General features: G+C 48.7%; 2 protein-coding genes across 3 annotated transcripts in view; one reads left to right on the forward strand and one right to left on the reverse strand.

Moving 5' to 3' along the window:
• Positions 1–20,778, reverse strand: part of Sans (SAM_USH1G_HARP domain-containing protein Sans) — a 129,562-nt gene that overhangs the window by 56,127 nt on the left and 52,657 nt on the right. The window lies entirely within an intron of this gene.
• The window catches only part of LOC126528972 (solute carrier family 35 member E3-like), a 50,164-nt gene that overhangs the window by 17,384 nt on the left and 12,002 nt on the right, over positions 1–20,778 (forward strand). The window lies entirely within an intron of this gene.

Below are 20,778 nucleotides of genomic sequence, written 5' to 3' on the forward strand. Positions count from 1 at the left end.
GTATCATTGCATCTGCTCCTCATAACCCCGGTCATGTTACCCTTATTTTCACTGCGTTAAATCTCCTCACAACAAACAAAATTATAGAGTACGACCACAGCATCATTATTTGCCGCCTCCTTAAGAACCCACAATTACATTATGTCACTGGCAGAAAATTTCTAGCCAACCCTAACACAACTAGGATCTCTTTACAAATGAATCCTTTACTTCCAAGATCACGCAGCAACTGTGGTGAACTAAGTGTTGGTTTTGCTAGTGTGAAAATGTGGAACAATTTAGCGCTCGTGTGAAATCTTCACCTACATTATCATCGTACCAGCGTTCACCTAAGGGGTTACATTACTGCCTTGTAAACTGCATCTCTTCTTAGATGTATTTTACATGTTTCTTATTATGTACATTTTTTCGATGTTGTAATATATTGCCGTAGGTCCCATTGCTTTAACGCTGTAGAAATTGTGTAATCAGTTCTTTGTTTGTTCCTTACAACATTCGACGCCCCCTTAGTTATATATATTAACATGCAACTAAGAACAAGAGGTGCCGCTGCAGTTTCTAACTGTGGGACGTCTTTCTACATAACATCTACTGTGTGTGTATATATATATACCACTAATGAAACTAATGAAACAATAAACTTGAATCTGAAAAGGTGATACAGCCGGAATCGCAAACGGGAGTTTCGTAACTCCTAACGACACTGCATGTGCGCAAAAAAAGAACAGCAACAAGAGAGAGAGAGAACGACGAAGCCTAGCTGGCAGTTTTGGTCTCACGCCGAAACAAAAGCGCGCGAGAGAGAACCGCCTCCTCTGCGTTGCCGGTCAACAAAAAGTCCGGTAGGTGAGCGAGCTTTTGCTGCGTCTGAAAAGAGCAGAAAAGACAATCCGCGCGCGGGTCGGCAGTGGGTCGAGGTTGACCAACTCATAGGCCACTAGAACCGCGCGCAAGCCACGGCAAAGACCACCACAACCGCAGCCACTCCACTGCTCCGCAAACGTCTCACCCGTACTGCACTCTTTCCCCCTCGGCCTGCTCGCACAGCCCTCTTTCCTGTTGCAGGTTGTCGGTGAATGCGAACCACCAGGGCCTCCGAGATGTTCAGCGAGTGGTGTTCTCGGAGGCCATTTATATACAACACACAACGCCGGCCTCCAGCAACGGCGGCAGAGGCGTGGAAGGGGTGGGGGGGGGGGGGGGGGGTGCTGCGCGTGCGGCAACGGAGACGGGCGACGCGCGTTCTAGTCCAAGGACAAAGGAGGAGGCCGACAAAGCCAGCTATGCGGCGCGGGGACGCGGACGCTATTCGCACGGATATAAGGGCAAACGAGAAGCCCTCCAAGTGTCAACCAAATCCGTGCAGTGCACCAGAAGCGAACCATACAACCGAGAACTCGGAAGGAGATGCTCGTCGTCCGTCGTCTGCTGCTGCAATCGTCGTCTGCTGCTACAATCGCCGTCTGCGCGACGCCGGAACAGAAGGATCACCGTAATGTGCAGACAAGTTGCAGAGAGCGACGACACCATGATGCGGTGGCGCTGCCGTCACAGTTCGAGCAGGCATTTTTTTTATTGGCAAATTTTACTTTCGTGAGCTTTCGCTGCAAGCAAGAGTAACGGACGTAGCCACGTTTACAAAAACTACCTTGAAAAGGTTGTTATTCGAAGCAGCGAACCGCGAAGTGTCGACAAAATCGTACACCCCTTTTTTTGCGTCACTATGACCCACGCAATATTACATCGAAACTTTCAAAGCAGCACTGCGAACTAAAGAAACTTTGATGTGATGAGTAACGACATCACCACATAAAGTGCAAGTCATCTTCTGTCCGTACTTCTGTGTACGCTACTATCTCGTGATCTCATAACAACAAGCGTACTCCGCAATACTATACAGAAGGGTTAAGAAAAGTTTAGTAGCACACAGCAGGCCAATGCATCACTTTTCTACTGTGAGACGCACCCGGTCTTCTCCTCGGAGTGGCTCATTTCAGAGTTTACTGCACAAATTACTAAAGTAAGATTTGGCACTGCTATGGCTCGGCTATACCACGCGAAAAATGGATAGTACCGTGATTTGCCTGCATTTAGTAGTGCACCGATTTGTCTACCATCGAAGCGTGAAATGAAGCAGCCCAGCGGCACTACGCACCTCATACGCGACGCGCTTATCAGCGTTCCCGCGCGCCACGCATCTCGGTGGCCACGCGCGTACTTGGCGGCGGCGGCGGTAGATGGCGCAGCGTGTGCAAACAGAAGCGCGAGAGATGAGCCGGGCGGCGGTACGCGCCCAATACGCAACACGTTTCGGCGATGGCAATACGGCGTATCGCTACATCGATTGCTTGCTAATCGCATTAACGTCTGCGTTTATCGTGCGATGGGTTGTGCGAATCTGTTATAAAGAACTACTTCATTGAAGAAAAGATCGATGAACGGCTTGCAAATCCCGAAAGCCGTCTGAAGCCAGAAAAAGAAAAGACATAGTTTCGGCAAATTCGCGATCTTACACGTACGTCCCCTGCTGGTCGAACCGCCATATGCTAGCAGCTCCCGTGGACAGTATCGTCAGCTTGTGTCCAGTTATAGCCTGCAACTATAGGGCGGATGCGGTGCAGTCTAGCTATCGCTTCACTGCACGCAATTGGTGAAACGCGTAGAGCGGAGCTCTGTGGTGGTCGTACGGAGACAATCGGGAGCTGGGGAGGGGTTGCGAGGGGTTGCGAGGGAAAGGGGTTCGTTGGACAAAAAACGGACGGGGAAGAGAGAGAGTGCCGCCAGTGGAACGCGATTCCGGTCCGGAAAGACGCTGCCGCAACGAATGCGAGTTCTGCATGCATGGTGTTGCGCGATTCATTTCGCAGTGAGAGTTAGGCGTAGGTTTCGTAGAATTGGGCGCGCAAGATAGATGACCGTTATCTCATAGCAACGAGCGGGACAACGAAACATTTCTCGGCGTAACGTTAGGAGACAGGAAAAAGCAGCATTGTGGATTAGAGAGCAAATGGCTAGCAGTCGATATTTTAGTAGACATTAAAAAGGAAGAGGTGGAGCTGAGCAGGCCATGCAACGAGTAAGGCAGTTAACCGCTGGTCTGTTACAGAGGTACAGAACGAGCGCCAAGGAAAGGGAAGCGCAGTCGAGGACGGCAGAGAACTGAGTGGTCCGATGAATTAGCAAGTTTGTAGGGGACAACTTTGAATCATGCTGGCGCAAGACATGGGATCGTTGGAGATCGCCGGGAGAGTACTTCGACCTGCAGTGGACATTATACATGGGCAGAATATTATTTGCGAACAACATAAGCCCCGAACGGTGTATGCAAAGTAGAGGCTCGACCAACCCAGTTCAGTTGAGTTGTTGTTGAGTTGAGTTGAGTGGTTGTAGGCTACTGGTGGGATAAGCCTTGCAGTCGCTGCCGGCAATTGCTCCACCGTCAACCTAAGTTCAATCCAACTCGTCCGACTTGAACAGCATCCAATCAATCAATCAATCAATCAATCAATCAATCAATCAATCAATCAATCAATCAATCAATCAATCAATCACAAATTTTTACGCTTTCATTTCAAACCACCACTGCACACACACACCTCACGCCTGCGCATTCCTCAAAGCCAGCACCCCGCACTTCGCAAGGGTCCGCAGCGGATTCAAATTGCTTAGCAGGCTCACACGTGACCGTGGCAGTGACGGGGAAACTCGTTCTCGTTTTTAAAGGTCGCGATAACGGGAAGCGAGAGAACCGCTACGTGGGCAAGACCTGAGCCCCCCATTTCGAGAGCACCCATCCATACACGCGCTTCCGGAATTCGACCGCGCGGCCTACATTCGAACAAACGCGGTAACCCGGCCCATGGTGCACCCGATAGCGGATGGCAGCGGGGAGGAGGAGGGTAAGGGGGGGGGGGGGGCAGGGGTAGATATATATATGGAGAGAGAAAGAGATGTGGTGAGTCCGGGAAAGGGAAACGAAAGCGTTTCATGAATGCAAGGACGCGAGTTCTGCGCGCGGTGCGAAACCGGTATGCGGTATAATGGTATGCACACCGGCAGAGCACACGAGGCGACGAATTCGCGTGCCGCATAAGTATACACAGCCGGTGCTCGCACACCAAGCGACGTGCAATCTGCGCACGAAAAGCGTGATGCAAAACGCGAGAAGACGTGGCCCATACGCTGTGTTATTACGGGTTGTCTCTTCTTCGAAGCGACGCTTTCTATGAGCGAACCCCTCTCCCGGAGTTAGGTGGTCGCGGCAGCGGCAGCTGCCGCACTTCCCGCGTAGCTGTCACGTGGGACAAACACTCGTATAACGAATTGCCTTACATGTTTACATAGATTCATCTGTACACCACGTATACTGTTTGTTGTGCCGGGAGTCGGCTACGCGTTATCTGCGGGATTACGCAGTGAAACGACGTAACGAACCTCACCATCCTCACTGTACAACAAATGCACGCCTTCGAGCGTGTAATTCCCTCTATTAAAGCGAAGGTTTTGCGGGATTTTTCGTTCCTGCAGTTTTCGTGGCGTCTATAGTCGGCCGGTTTCTGGCCAGTTGGCAAGTGGGCGTGATCCTATAGAGATATTGCAATAAAGGAGACAGTGATCTCCACGGTCGCCTGGCGAGTCTTGCCAGGCAAGCACGTAATCGCATTGCTACTACAAAACACTATGCAGAACACCAACAGTTGTATCAGCGTTTAATTAAACGCGCTTCAAGAAAGCTTCGATTCACATAAGATCCCCATACGAGCGTTGGATCTGTATAATATTATCCTTGTCCTTGCTGTTGGTTATGAGGAAACAGAGTAAAACACAAAACAGTTTGGGCATCGGCAAGGGATACGTTCGAAACTTTATTCACAACCGTTCTTATCCAAAAAACGCAACAGCAATAATTACATTTTCCCACAGCCTAACCTAATTTTTAACTATCCTAACCTAACCCAGCGAGGACATGTGCTTGCCATTGTGCAGCTATAGCAGTGAAACTGAGCCTGGCATAGTCTCCTTACTGAAGCAATAAAAAAAAAATAATAAAAAAAAAACTCCAGATGTGTCTATGGCAGAGTCCTGGTTTACTCTCGAATGCAACGCCAATAACTCATTTATGGAAAACGATTAACGATAACCGCATAGCTGACGTCATAATTTGTGACGTCACAGAATTCTGGTGGGGGAGTTTGAAGCTATCGTTGTCACCCATATCTTTTCTCGCGTAATATCTGGCTTACAAGGGCTAAGATAACGGCGGGACTGGCACATTTAGTATTCAAGAAGTGTAGTCTACCACTCTAGACTAACGTGATCTTTCTTGTTATTGTCTATTAGGGTGGGATGAGACCTTGGAACTACTTATACTGGAGGTATAAAGTCACACGAGTGATATGGGCTCTTTCTTTTAAATTCTTCTTATGTAAGAACTGGCCTGTCGACAAAGCTCAAACTTATTTAGAAAATCAAATTGCAGTTTCTTTTTTTCGCAAATGCATCTTTTTCTTCAATAGTGCTGGTCGCAGAGTTTGTAAATACTGCACAATTGAAGACAATACAATGTTATACATGCGGAACTAACGCTGTATAAACAGTCAGATATTGTGGTGGACTTTTTTTTTTATGCTACAGCTTCCACTAAGACGCGCTCTTTTATTTTTGTTTTTTACAACACCGTTCGAGTTCCACTTATGTGAAGGGTACTAACGCAAACGTCCATTAAATCCGCAACGTCAGTGTGTGACGTCACTTGCCCCTTTCCAGACTTACCAAGCAGCCCCTCAAAAATCAAGAGAGAGATTTTCCGCTATTCTATCGCGGAAGCGCGCATATATATTCGCCGACACCGCTCAATTCAGCATTCCTCTTTCAAGCGTCCCTCTAAACTATTACACCGTCACGCGCGATCTGCCGGCTAGAAAACTGAGCCCACGTGAGGCGGAAATTTCGGCTCGCGCCCTTGACTCCGAAACGTCGAGGGCGGTCAGGGGGACGCGTACACCGTTCAGGCATCGTCACGTGACTCAGTGCAGGCTCGTACGGGAAGAAGGGCGCGCCAACAAAGCTGTAGCGTTCATTGCGGATTCCTTCCTTCCTTTCTCTCTTTTCTTTCTCTCGAAGGATCGGCCTTACGCCCGAAGCTCTATAAAGGAAGTCCCGCACGCACGAATATAGTATGTGCCCCACACACCAACGGCTTCGCGAAGATGCCGTGACGTCCTCTGGTGTACATTGGTGCCGCCATTGTGAGGAGCACTGAGCAACGCCGCAGGGCCCTCTAGGAAGTGACCTGCGGCACTCACCGCGTCCCATTAGAAAAGAAAGCCCCAGAAGAAGAGGAATATGACGAGAAGGAGGAGGAGGGCGCGATGAAGCCGAGAACCGTGCTCGCCTTCCCTAAGCGGGGGGGGGGGGGGGGGGGGGGGCGAGGGAAGATCTACACACACCGCACAGGTGCGGTATTCAATAGACGACAGCTCCTTTCTTACCCACCCTCCTCCCGCTACTCTCCCCCTTCCAGAGCACACCCTCCCTTCGTCGCGGTCGTCTCTCGCCTCGGAGCAGCAGGAGGAAGATACGGCGGTCTTCGGCGTACGTCTCGTATAGTTATTCTATACGCCAGGCGCGGTATGGTTCGTTCCGGGTCATCTGCAGCGTCGAGAACGCCGGACGGAGTCGGGAGCAGAGATGAAAGGAAGCGAGGAGCCAAGGAGGCGACGCGGAAGCGCTGTGTGCTCCGGGGATCGGCCGGCCAGCACGACGACGTCGGCCACGGGGGCGCGCCCCGAGCGAAGAGAGAAAGAGAGAGAGTAAAAGACGTGCACGTCCAAAGAAGTAACAAACGCGTCATCCGAGACAATCAGGACGATTAGCGGTGGAGTGGAGAGTGCGAAAGGAGTGAATTTGTTGCTTGAAAGTATTTCGTGTACTATATTGCGGCTTGTTAATTGCTCGTTTGATGCCACTGTAGTGTCGCTGCAATACGAACGCCAGCTGCCGACGGAGTTGCAACGAGTACGGCGACCACTAACTCGGCTGTATACCTACTGCCGAGCACGGCGCCTTTGCCGCCGACCTTCTACTTGCACTTTTACCAACCGCTTCTGCTACTGGACTGTCAGTGCTGCTGCTTCCACTAGCACCACTATTACTACTGTAAAAGCTAGCCCTATACAACAGCTAGCCTGCCATTCGTACTACAACCAACTGCTGCTGCTGATGTTGCTGCTGCTACTACTACTACTACTACTACTACTACTACTACTACTACTACTACTACTACCACCACCACCACCACCACCACCACCACCACGACTGGCCCTAGCAAACACCACAACTAGTACTACTGCTACTACTACTACTACTACCACGACGACTGATGCTCGCAACTACCACCACTACTGCCCCCTACTACGACCATTTAGCAGACCAGTATTACTACCATGCCGCATCTGTGACCCTGCTATAAAACAACCGCGACCGTCATTCCAGCCCCAAAAAGACCACGCTATTTCCGACCGCTACGCCCATTCTTGGCCTGACCGCTACGTCGGATTACTGCCGACGTAGGCGGATCGGGCCACGCGCAAGTTGTCGCTTATGTGCGCAAAAAGAATAAATAAAATTGTCCCTAACTGTTCTCAAGCGGAACGGTCGAGTCTCTTCCACAAGACGATAGACGATAGAGTGCAACGTGAAGGTAATACACTCGACCAAGGAAAAAGGGGGAGAGAGAGAGAGAAATACAAAGAAAACGGACAGATACGCCCCCTATCTACCGCCCCCACCATCCATTTAAACACCCAGACTTTTTGTTGCCTCAACGAAGCACGGACAGAGGAGGATTAAACCGCTGGGCAACGCTCTTCTAACCCGTTATCTGAGCCGCGGATGCCAGTTTCGTTGCGTCGAAGTGAGTCGACGCACGAACATGCATTGTATATATGTATAGTGACTATAACTGAGCCTCCGCCATTCTGATCGCACTCTGACCAAGTACAGAGCCAATAAAACTTCGCAACCAACAGAGCGAGAGCTCGCAACAGCATAGAACAGCCCGATCGAGCGTCCGCGAAAACGCACAAATGCGTCGACAAAGGGGCACCTCCGTCTCTCTCTCTCTCTCTCCCAACCGACGCTCGAGAATCTCCTACAACGGGACCTCCCGCGGTCTCGGGAGATGCATATCGCTGCAACTTCGCGGGGCACTGCCACCACGCGAATGCCGCGGAAAAGAAGAAGGAAGAAAGAAAGAAAAGGTCACATCGGTGCTGCTATCCGCGTATACGTGTATTCGACCCCCTCCCTCCCCTTCCCCTTCACTTTTCGTTACGCGTTTTTTGCAGTACGAAAAGCGGGCAGGGCGGAAGCAGCGCGGTTTAATGTGATGAAGCGACGGAGACAGTATGTGCGTGCGTCAGACGGGCAAGAGGGGGGAGGTGAGGGGGGAGGGTCGAGGAGGCGTTGTATGAGAGTTACAGGACACGGGATTGAGCGAGCGCGGTCTAAGTGGTGATTTCTTTTCCACTGAGCTATAGGGGCGGCGTACGAAGGCATTTTTTTCCCACGGTCGACGGGGCCGAATCGCGTGTGTTGCCGGAAAAGGAAAGAACGAAAGCAGGAAAGAAAATGAAGTACGAGAATAATGACGGACGAAAGGACGTAAAGAAATTAAACACCGAAAAGGAAAGAGAGGACAAAATAATATAAAGTGAAAAAGAAAAGGAAAGACGGGAAGGACATACTAAGAAGAAAATGAAGGAAGAAACACATGGAATAAAGTAATCGATAAAGTAATAAATTAAGGATTGCGAAATGAATCAACATTACGAAAGGGGGGCATTATAAGACCAAAACATTGAATGAAGAGAGACACGGAAATCAAAGAAAGGAAGAATAGAAAGAAGGAAGCACCCACTCACCAAGACACAAACGCATAAAATAATGAATAAAGAAAGTAAACGAAATATTAAGGAACAAGTGAACGAATAAATGATAACGGAACGAAACCTAAAAGAAAGAAAAGAGTAGAAAATGAGAGACATTAAATAAAGGAGAAAGGTCAGACCTATATGTAATATAAAGAAACAGAAGCTGCCACCGCTTTCGGAACTTCCGCGATTCTTACCGAGCGATTAAAAAAAGAAGAAAAAGAAACGTTTTCCACCGGCGGCGCCATCGCTGCATTTACAAAGGTCCCTCCCACGTGCGTTCCGTGCGTTCGTCCGTCCGTGCGTTCGCAGCGGCTGCATCGAGGAGTCGAACCCGGAACCGACAGACCGCGACCTCTGCGCCTTTGCAAACCTCCGTAATCGAGCAAAATAAAAAAGGCGCACAACGTTTCACGCGATGCCGAAAAGGAGTTCCGCTTCTCCTCAGTACAGTCAAAGTACGCGGCATCCGAGATTGTACACACGCAAATGCTGGGTGGGGGGAGGCGACCTTCACATTATTAGACACGCTGTCTGGTGACGGCAATTGGTTTCTTCTCGCGAGAAAAAGAGTAGTAATAAAAACAAATCGGCGATAGCCGTTTGTAGTACAGACAGCTCCGTGTGTGTGCGTGTGTCGGGGGAAAGAAGGGGGAGTGTGGGAGAGGGGTCACTGCCTTGCCGCTAGCCTGATGTCAGGGTGTGCCATCGCGGTCGTTACGGTTGAACCTACATCTATGAGCGAGTGAATAACGGGACAAATTGTTTCCCGCGAAGTCGTCGGTAACCGAAGGGTAACCGACGCTGGCGTGGTGGTAAGTGTTTAGCGTGTACATGCCGTGAAGGTTACCTAATAGTCTCGTTTTGCATTTCTCACGCTATACCTCCGTGATCACACCTCGCTGAACCGGTCCGACAGTTCCCAATTTCACGCTCTTTTTTCTTTCTACACTTGCCAGCTTTGTAGATTGGCTTGTCGAAAACTTCTGATCCCGTTATAGTTGTTCTTGAACGATTCGCTTCTCGCACGGTCGCCACGTCTCCCCGCGCCCGTTCCATGCACAGTGGACATAGCTGTCGTAATCACTGCAGTCATCGGCAAGCGATTCAGCATCATCAATATCTTCCAGAGTAACAAGATGCAACTTGCAGAAGCCGTATTAGCAAGTATCAGGGACCTAACTGGCAAGGGTTTCTTGTTCGTAAGAACTTTTTTTTTTTTCTGGTTGGTCAGCGGCCTTCGCTAACAGTATGTTTGCTGTCACTATTGAACGGTTTTTTGTTCTTGCGAACTTTACCAGTGTAAGAACTTTTTATGGAATACAAGCCCAGTTTCATTTTCCATTCACCGTGCCTTACGTCACAGGCTGGCGCGTGACGTCGGCTCTTAGCTATCGCCAGTATTGGCCACTTGTAACGATAGCAACAGAATTGAAGGAAAAGAATAGTTACATAGTACGGCGTCAAGTGTTCGCATTCATGTCACTCTTTCGTTGGCTTTGTGGTCGCGGCTATGTTCCCCGCTCCGACTGCAATTTATGTTTGTAGCCAAGTTCGCAAATCTTTTTTTCTTCGTGAAACTAGTGCGCCACTGGCCATTGCAAACGCTGCTGAGCAAACGTTGCCAAAAAGAAACTGACATGATCGGCTATCGCAGACGTCTCCAAAATCGACAACGTCATTGGTCATTGCAGACGTAGTCAAGCGAGCGTTGCCTAAAAAGCTACGACGTAATTGGCCATTGCAGACCTTGCCGAAAACTGTGACGTCATTGGCCGTTGCAGACGTTGCTAGCAATGCCAAGCAATGCGTCAGTGGCCATTGAAGACATAGCCAAACAGACGCTGACAGAAACTGTGACTTCGTGGGGAGGGAGCTAGTGCGAGAATTTCAAGGTGGCGGCGCCACGTGTCTTTCGATTTTGATTCCGTTCTGGCATTCCATCTAAACCTCTGCTCATGGCGAGATTGACCAATTTACGATTCTATAGCTGCGACACATAAAATCTTTAATATTCTTCTTTAGTATTGTTTTAACGCGTGCTTTACTGCAAGTGACATTGTACAGAGATAGAACCTAGCTATAGCATGCACTAAAAAGAACAAAAGGAAAAATAGAAGCAGTCGGTCACCAGAAGTGGACTTCCACAATAAAGGTGACGTGTTGAATACTAATGATCGATTGATTGGTTCACTGATTTCTTGACCGATTGATTAAGCTGTAAATTTGAACGTATCAAAATAGCCTTCGGGCTATGCGTGAGACGCCTAGCGGAAGGTCTGCGCACCGATATGGACCAGCAACCTCAAGTTCTCGACATACAGCTGGGTGACCGATTCCGCTTGTCAGACCTAGGCTGGCGGTATCCGCCTGTCGCTCGAGAAGCAGATGGCGCTCGCGTCGGCTGGCGACTGAAGTTTGGTCGTCGGGGGAATGGGCTTGACGCCGAACCGTAGTTCCGCGCAACTACAGTTTGGCCAAACATCCATGGTTTGTTGCGCAACCATGCGATCACATGCGTTGCCTTCTATTACGCGTGCGCGGTCAGACATCACGTGTCACTTTTGCAACGGTCGAGACGCTACGTCTGCTGCACATGAGCACGCCGCTTTTTCTAGACAAAGGAAAAAGTACGTCTGCAAGCGCCACCTACCGGTGACAGGAAGTCGAAGCCAGAAGGCAATATGTGACCATTTCCGGTGCGCCTTAAAAGTGAATAGTTTTCTTTTTTGTCCTTCTCTTCTTTTTTATCTTTTTTTTTGGGGGTGTACACTTCTGTCCGGGAACGCAGCTGTGCGTGCCGGTTCCTTTACGCACGACTGAATTGCGCGGTTAAGACAGACGAAACGAAAACAAACAACCGAACGTGATGGCGTCGGCGTGCTTCCAGGCGATTTCGAGCGGACGATTCCAGGCGACGTTTGCAGGCGATTTCGCTTTCGAAATGGCGCCGCCATCCTTGAACGTGGGCGACGGCTTTTTGAGGTAACTGAAACACGAAAATAATAATAAAGAAGCATGAAAATGATGTCAGTCTGGGGTCTTACCTGTCAAAAAAATGATCGAATTATGAGGCACGCCCTCTCCAGATCAATTATGACCACCATGGACTTCTCTAACGTTTCTGTTTCTTTCCTTTTTTTACTTTTTTTTTTGCAATTCGGCGCCACCGAAGTGCGGCCGCGGGATCGAACACGCAACTTCGAGCTCAGTTCATTGCAGTTCCGGCCGTCGGCAGGCGTCCAAGTATAAGACTGAGTTTCGCACTTTACGCAGACGAAGATCAGCAGACGAACATGCAATGGCGTTGGCGTGCTTGCAGAATGTTGCAGACGATTTCGTCCGTCTGCACGCTGGGCGGCGCCATTTTGAACGTGAGGGTACTCGCTACGCCAGGCCTCGCGCACTGCGCAGCCTAACCGTGCGTTTTGTGCACACAGCACAGAAAAACGAAACACAAGCAGGGCAATGGCAGGTGTATATAGACCACTGTTGCTTCCGTCCACAGAGAGCGCAGTCAACGCTCGGTCGCATAAACACGTGTGCTCCAATTCCTCGCAGCGAACAAAGTTGTCTGCTCATAACGCAAGTCATTATTCGCCACACGGTATTTAAAAAAAAGGAAAAAGAAATTGGGCACAAATATGAATCAAAACAGTTAGGGAAACTCTTCGTGTACATGAAAACGTGTAAAAAAAAAAAGAAAGAGAAACAGAAAGGAAGTCGCACAACTTCACAGCCGCTTTCTCACAGTTCCCCCCACAAGCTGTACCGTAACAGACGGCCAGTATGTAGTTTTTCAAAACCTACGCAATGGAACAACTTTCTGGCGACTATATAGCGTTGACGATCTTCGAACACGGCGGTAAGTCTAAACAACAGGCGCTCAGCGAGCGTTTCCAGCCGCCTATTTTGCGCATATACTCTATATTTAGCATTTGTACACATTCATATATATAGCTAAGTTATTGCTTAGAATCGTGGAGGCAGTAAATGAAGGTTACAATCGTAGAAAGAAAAAGAACATTTCGCACTAACCGCTGCTCTGTCCTTGCTCAAGTTTCGCACAAAGATCGCATTTTATTATCCTTATCGTTCGGTATAACATTCGGCACCGTTACTTTCCTGGTTTGTCAAGAAAAAAGAACTGCGAATTTGCTGTCGTTACTATACGACGTGCGGTGTTCGGTCCTGAGAGGTATGATGACTGAGCACCATACCATAGGTCTTAAAATCGTATCTTGCTGTGTTCCTTTTTTGCTTTATTTTTCGTTGAACATGCAGCTTCTAACGTTAGCTGGGACACCATACATATACATATACACATATATATATATATATTAGTGACGGTCGTCGTTTCTCGAAGAGGCAGGACGTGTGGCGAATGAATTCCTAAACAACACTTTGCAACGTGGTGAACGCGGTTTAAATCACGAGTGCGGGGACCTCAAAGAGGTGTGACGTAATGCTGACGCATTTTATTTCTCGCCTTTACCGTTATATCGCCACTGCATTTCTTACCCCTAGCAAATGCCACACATTTAATTCGAATCGGTCCACAGGTTGCCTCACAAAAGCAATTCTGCATTTTAGAAGTGTTTGAAAAGAGAAATCTTAGTTGGCCTCGAGCTACTGGATTTCTCTAACATCGTCAGTAACATCGGCTGCCTCCGACTGCTCTACAATTCTCACCCCCTGTCCCTCAACGCTACTCGAGCGAAGTGATTACAAATAGGAGGAGACCGTTCAAAAGGAACGCATAAACGAGTGTAAATGTAGAATTAAGTAAGTACGTGAATGCACGAAACACAAATCCGTGGGCAGATTGCTTTGGGAACAAGGAACAAATTAAGTAAGCACGTGAATACATAAAACACGCAAATCCGTGCGCAGATTGCTTTGGGAACAAGGAACAAAAAAGGCTGCAGAAGTTCGACAGGAAAGTGCGCGGAGTAACGGCTCCAAAAAGCACACCGAGAACCTCCTTTCTTGTCCCCCCCCCCTTCTTTTTATTTTTCGATTCTCTCATTTCCAGGCTTCTGCCATCACCCTACCACCACCACTACTACTACCATAGAGAAAGAAAATGACTTTTTTTTTTCTTTCTCTATGCTACTACTACTACATGCGAGCGCGAACGCGCGAATGTAGGCATCCCGGGGACGCTCGAGAAAATACGGGCCGAGGACAACCATCGTTACTCTTTCATTTATCTTTCTTTCTTTCTTTCTTTCTTTCTTTCTTTCTTACCGTTTCTGCCAGTCCATTCGCGTTTCAGCGTTGCGTGCAAATCGACGACGAACGGTCAGTTCCTCCTCCACCAGGTGTCGAAGCAAGCGAGCTCGCGTGCCGAGAGAGAGCGAGAGAAAGAGAGAGAGAAGGTTTGGTCTTTGGTGGAGAAGGGGGAAAGGGAGGAGGAGGAGGGGGAGTGCGCGGCTCACGGAGCGTTTGCCCACTTCCGGCGCCAAAAGGAAGTGGACGTTCGCGCTTTGGGCCGCATCGCGCAGACACGCACATTCGTTGCGGAGACGGGCAGGGAGGGGGAGAGTTGAGGGTGGGAGGGGGTTGCAGTGTCCGCTGCCGCTGCAGCTTCTGCGCGCGGAACCACGCGTTCTCGACAGACCGCGCGGTATGTATATACTCGAAAAAAAGAAAAGCTCGAGCGAATTAAAAGTTTCGCTTCGCCGAAACACCGCCACGGTCCGCCAAAATATGCGTCCGCCTAGCACATCCATTCTGCGTGTGTGTGTGTGTACATATATCTAACCGCTCCCTCTCCGCAACAGGATGCAGTCTATATAGGCGTAACGTTGCTCCAGTGAGCTACATATATACACAGAGAGAAGAAGCCAGTTCGTGCCGATTCCAGCGCCGTCACACTTCGACGGCGATCCGTCTGTGCTGTGTACACGCGTGGTGCATGATTCTGTCCACTTTTTTTCTTCTTCCTTTTCTGTCGTAGATGTGTCGTAAAAAGACGGGACACGCAAACTTAAGTACCGTTCAACGGCATTATTTATCCCCGATTGCGTGGTTTCATTCGCGGGCCAAAACCACGACGTGATTCTGAGGCGACGCCCAATGTGGGAGACATCCGGATTAATTTTGACCACCTGGTGGGGATCTTTCACGTGCCCCCAATGCACGTTACAGGGCAATTTTTCCCCTTTTTCTCGCCATCGAAATGCCGGGAAAAAGCATTTTATAAGCATAACTACATTATGTACATTATATACGTATATTGCGCTGTTTTCATACCTGAACATTTCCGTTTAACAACGGGAAACCTAACGCGCATAGCATATGATATCGTTTCTGATGCGCTGGAGTATTTTTCAGCTGAAGATATAGCTCGGCATACCAATTACAAACTAATTACTGCGCTAATTAGGGTTTAACACAAATAACACCTCATCTTTTTTTTTTTTTTTGCAAGTGGGCAGAAATAAAGGTGAACGAGCTGTTTTACTTTTTCTCGACGTAGAACTGCGTTTGGATCATTACAAGGGTTTAAAATTATGGATGGATGGAGAGCCGGGACGGGATGAGCAGTTCCGGCCATCCGCTGTTAAAGGGATGAAGTCGAGGGTTCGACGGAACCCCGTCTGGTCGGGAAGAAACACGAATCAATAAAGCGACAGACACCGGCCCCAAAAGAACTACTAAAGATGAATAAATCTTTAAGACGTTTCGGCTTCGCTACGGAAGCCCTGTTCGCAATGGGTTGAAGGAAAGTTCACGGAAGTTTATGTATGCTTCAGCACGTGACGTAAGCAGCGCGTGTACGAGGGGGGTGAGGGTTCCCCCACTTCTTTAGTACTTCTTCTAGTCGGTGTCTGTCGTTTTATTGCTTCACTCTTAAAGGGAACGCGTAAGTGTATAAGAGCCCCTGCCTAGATAACTAGAATCGCATGGATTCGCAGCAAATGACTAGTGGTCGGTAGCGCTTGTGCACCATTCTACACAAGTGATGATGATGAATCTGGCTTTTATTTTTTATTGTTATCTTTTTGTGGCGTAAGTACCAAGCGCCACGCTATGTGTGAATGAGTTGGCAATGTAGCGATGAAGGTAGATGTGACGTACTGTACACATATAGGCGTCTTAAATACACTCGCTGTAAAGTGCTTAAAATGTATATGTCTAAAAAATTACTGCAATGACTAATGAAGTTTACTATGAACATCCCTCTGCACACTTGCGCGGAGTGCATCGACAATGTTTCAATCGGTACTTGCGGCTAGAGCGCCAGCAACGTGAGAGTCGCATTATTACAGTGTGCCCTTTAACACATAGTCGCACTGTACGCATCGCGAAAGTTAAGTTATAATAAACGCTGGGCAGAAAGAACATAGACATTCTTTTATTTTTCAGTGAGTATTGTAAGCTGCCTACAGACCGCCTGCGTCACGGTTGGGTGAATGATGTACGTTTCTTCAAAGCACGGGCGACCCCTGCATGTATAGTGTACTAGAATAATGTATTCTAGTACACTATACCTGCATGCCTGCGCAAGCGACGCCGACGTTGTTCCGCGGGATAACAATACGCGTTCGACGATTGCGCGTGTTTTCTTTCACGCAACGTGCGTTCCAGACGACTGGCGTAGTGCTGCAAGCAGACGGCAACACAGCGTTGTCGTCTGTTTTCTGCAGCACGTGTCCTGTTCTTGGATTGGCTTGGATAGCCTTCTTCGATGGCGCGTACCCACTGCGGGGGATGGGCCAAGATTTGGATAGTATTAAGATGTTGGTAGTATAAAAGCTGGTCATGTGGAAACGGATAAAAATAATACAAAAAAAAACGGATAAAAATGTTTGAAGAACTTAAAAAAACGTCTTGAAACAACTATGAGTTCCTCCACGGCTGAGCAGACATACCTATGGTAGTTGCCAAGAGAGGAGGCTCCTAGAGAAAGAATATTTAAAATGGAAAAATTTAAACCAAGTTGCGTGAACGTTGGTTCTAAAATCTGTCACGGTCTTCTCTTCTTCTGCATCACTTCTACAACAGAGAACTGGTAAGAATTCCTAGACCATTTCATAAACATTAGACAAAGCGAAGCGGAGCTGATTTACGGGTAAGATACAGTAAACTCAAGGCGAATTTTCGAAGTTCCAGAACGGGATGCGGCCTGCAGTACGCCCTTTATGTTTTCACTTTTTTATGTTGTGTTTAGAAAAAGTTTATTTCGACAAGAGACGATACGAACACTGAGTCATAATCACGACACAATTCCACCGGGACGATAACATGTAAGAAGCGAAACACAGCACGTTTTCAACGTAAGTAATGTCCGAGTTCTCACGCACTAACATATAAACACATATACCCACGGAAAGGAACAGTTACACATAAACTAAATGCCACATGTACAAAATGATTTTCAATATATACAGTGTACACAATGGTTATGTTCTCATGACGATAATAGTAAAATGGGCAAGCACTGCCTTACCTAAGCACACACCTAGGCGTGATGACCCCATTTCTGACCACCTAATACGCCGACAGTGTGAAGATGATAAGTATCGAGTTCCGCCTAGAGCATTTCGATAGCGAGAAATGAAGTCACCGTAGTACGTGTGTCCCCACGCTTGCAATCGTATTCTCCATTTAGCGCAGGCGCTGAATAAGCACCAAGGTCCTGGCAAGAGATAAAGATAACTTTTGAAAAGGTGCTTCAATGCGTGGAAAAAAATAAACAGCCACCTAACGGTAGAACTCGGAAGACCGATCTGCGCGCTACCTATCGGTGTCAACAGATCACTAAGATAAGCGTCTTTCTTTTCGGAGCCATAGTCGTAAAAAAAGCCACTCGGGAGCGAAGAAGCCACCCGAAGAAGACGCTCACTCGCTCGGTCAGTGGTGCGAAACCAGAAGTACGACGGGCACACAAAGGGGGGCGCTCTTCCAGAAGGACAAAGCCACGCCTCCCGGCAGCATCGCGGAACCCAAAACGTTTCACCAGAGTGTTCTATTTTCATTTTTTTTTCTTTTTACTGAAACGTTGTGAATGACAAAATGAAAAAAAAAAAAAAGAGACGCAGCTAAGCCTCGTGACAGAGACGCCCCCTGTGAAAGACCGTAGCAGACGACGCTTCTTCATTCATACGTCGTCGTTGTCTATTGGGGGGACGAACAGACGAACACTGTCCCTCGTTCCCGCGTACGGCCGCTCGAGCCGTGAAAGTACGGAACTGCAAACCGCAACAAAAGCCCGAGTCGAGCACTCCCCCTTTCAAGTTTCAGACTTCTCGCTTTTCTTTCTCTTGAAGGACCGACAGGTGCCCTTCCCAGCATTCTTCGAAAGGGCGGTCATGGCTGTCTTTCCTCCTCACGCGCTTTTGTTCGCAGAAGGCTCGCAAAGACAAAAGCCACCAAGCCCGCGCTCCCGGACAAATGCTCTGTCGTCTGCTGCACCGCCGGCGCCGTCTGCTTCGGTTCTTCTGTGTCCGTCGTCTGTTGGCCCTGAGCAGGCGCTGTCACCTGCTTACAACTCGCTTTGTACATGCACTACGCCACTAGTGGCGATCATGTTCACAATGAACTGTCATTTTATGCTCACGTGCCAATCACAGCAGAGGTCGTTAAGGGCCAAGCTACTGCATAACTGGTCCGTCATTACGCCTCAAGAGCAGCTCCTATAAACAACTTCCTGAGGACGTTAACTACACAGAAGCTTATACTGTCTCTTCCTTTCAAGGAACAGTAACCAAACATTAAATCAATTTATACAGGCAAACTATTCTTTCAAATCACCGTTTCTGTTCATATTGTCTTAAAAATGTGGTTTGTGACTGGAGAAAATGAACGCGAGACAGCCATGACCGCCCTTTCGAAGAATGCTGGGAAGGGCACCAGTCGGTCCTTCAAGAGAAAGAAAAGCGAGAAGTCTGAAACTTGAGAGGGGGAGTGCTCGACTCGGGCTTTTGTTGCGGTTTGCAGTTCCGTACTTTCTGAATTTCCCGCCAAAACCTCAGCCCCGGCATGAGTCCGACGTCATGGATTTAAATGTATCTTCTGGTATTTTGTCCTGTGTTTCGTTAATTTAGAATGTCAGTGCAGTCCGATTAACAATGAGGCGGATAGACGGTGTCAAACTCTATTACTTCACGACATGACTGCTGCGAGAACTTCAGGGCAGCATCGCCATCCGTCTTTTGTGTTCGCGTGTCCTCTGGTCTATCAGGCGTCCTCTCAGGCTGAGAGTGGGCACATTTTTTATTGCAATTTAACCTATAACGTACCAGTATACAGTTTAAGCTGATGTTGCTCTAGAGTCTCATTTTCAATCAGCGTTATTTCCCACGTGCACATAGAAGGAAGAAAGTTCAGCTGTACGAGCGGCACGTTATGCGCAGATCAGAAAGAGACACCACCCATCTGCTCCTTCCATTGCTTCCAACGCCGTCTGCTCGGGTTGTACGTGCAACGTCTGCTTGAGTTTCATGCGCGCCGTCTGCTTGTGTTGCATGTTCCGCCGTCTGCTCTGGATGCATGTTCCGCCGTCTGCTTGTAATGCTCATCATATGCGTACGGCTCTGCGGCCAGTGAAAATGGACGCACCGAAAGTGAGTTGGGATAGGCGGATCGGAAACGTGGATAAACGACAGCAACAAAGAAAATAGAGCCAGACGAAAAAGACGGCTGAACGTCTTCGTCGACGCAGAGAGATGCACGCCGCAACCCTGGGATTACGCGGTGCCCATTGTTCCGGCCAGGCCAAGCAGCGACGAGCGTCTCGCGCATACCCTAGTTACGTCATCGAGGGGGGCCCGCCGGACGCGACGTGAATATGATGTGTCAACCGCTATCGTTCATTATATGCACGAGGGGGAGGGCGGGGATTGGCTGCGCCCTCCCTAATTCGAAGACAATCCACGTTCAGCGGCAAGAAAGCAATTAACCTGCCGGGAGCCCCCTATCGCTCCGCGAGCATGTCGAAATGCGACCGGGGACGACAAAACGAAACGGTGAGATCTGAGCAACGAAGAGCGTGCAGGTCGCTCCATTACAGGTCACGTGAACGTCTCAATCATCGGCAGACGACATAAATTGGCGCGAGCCAAAGAGGCAAGCCAAGTCGTTCGCTCGTTACGGAAGATTTGTATGTCGGGCTTCGAATGTGCGAGGGTATTCTCGGGCCCACATCGATCTTGTGGCTCTCGGAATCATCCGAGAAGATACGAGAATGCGGGTCAACGCTTTTCAGGAAACGTGACCGCGTGGACTATCGACGGACGACATAAATTGCGCGCAAGCAATCACGAGCGAGTGAAATCGTTTACGTGCCGCGTAAGATCTATACTTTTGTGAAGCGGCTACTCCAAGCAGACAGTCTGCAGCTTCTCGGAACTACTTCAATCCAAATCCGCATGCATGATTTCGTAAGCGTGGCTGTACATAGTCGAGCGGTGGAAAGTCGAGACGTGAAGCTCATTTACGAAGCGGGAAGTACTAAACGAAACAATTGGGTTGAAGGAAGAACGTCGAACGAGAGAGAGAGAGAGAAAAGAAACACGACTACTTGAACTTCGACCATGAGTGAACACCGAGACGCGAATTAGCGCATTACTCAGTGGAGTCACGTCTATACAGGGCGTGCCCACTTCTTCGAAGTGGCCGCTAATGCCAACAGCGCCAGGTCCACTACACGAGACGGCACTCGAGGCGTACGCGAAGAAAAATGGATCGCCGAAACAATGGCGACTGAGAATCCACAGATTAGTGCGGTATGAGTGTTGCTGGTTCAAGGCCAGTAAGTAGGCACGTAGGCGTGAAGCTGAGATAAGCCTTCGATATATTGTCTCAGAATGGTTATTAAAACACCACATCCTTTTTT

This window comes from Dermacentor andersoni, chromosome 8 (genome assembly GCF_023375885.2).
Source record: "Dermacentor andersoni chromosome 8, qqDerAnde1_hic_scaffold, whole genome shotgun sequence".
In the NCBI taxonomy this organism is placed as follows: Eukaryota; Metazoa; Arthropoda; class Arachnida; order Ixodida; family Ixodidae; genus Dermacentor; species Dermacentor andersoni.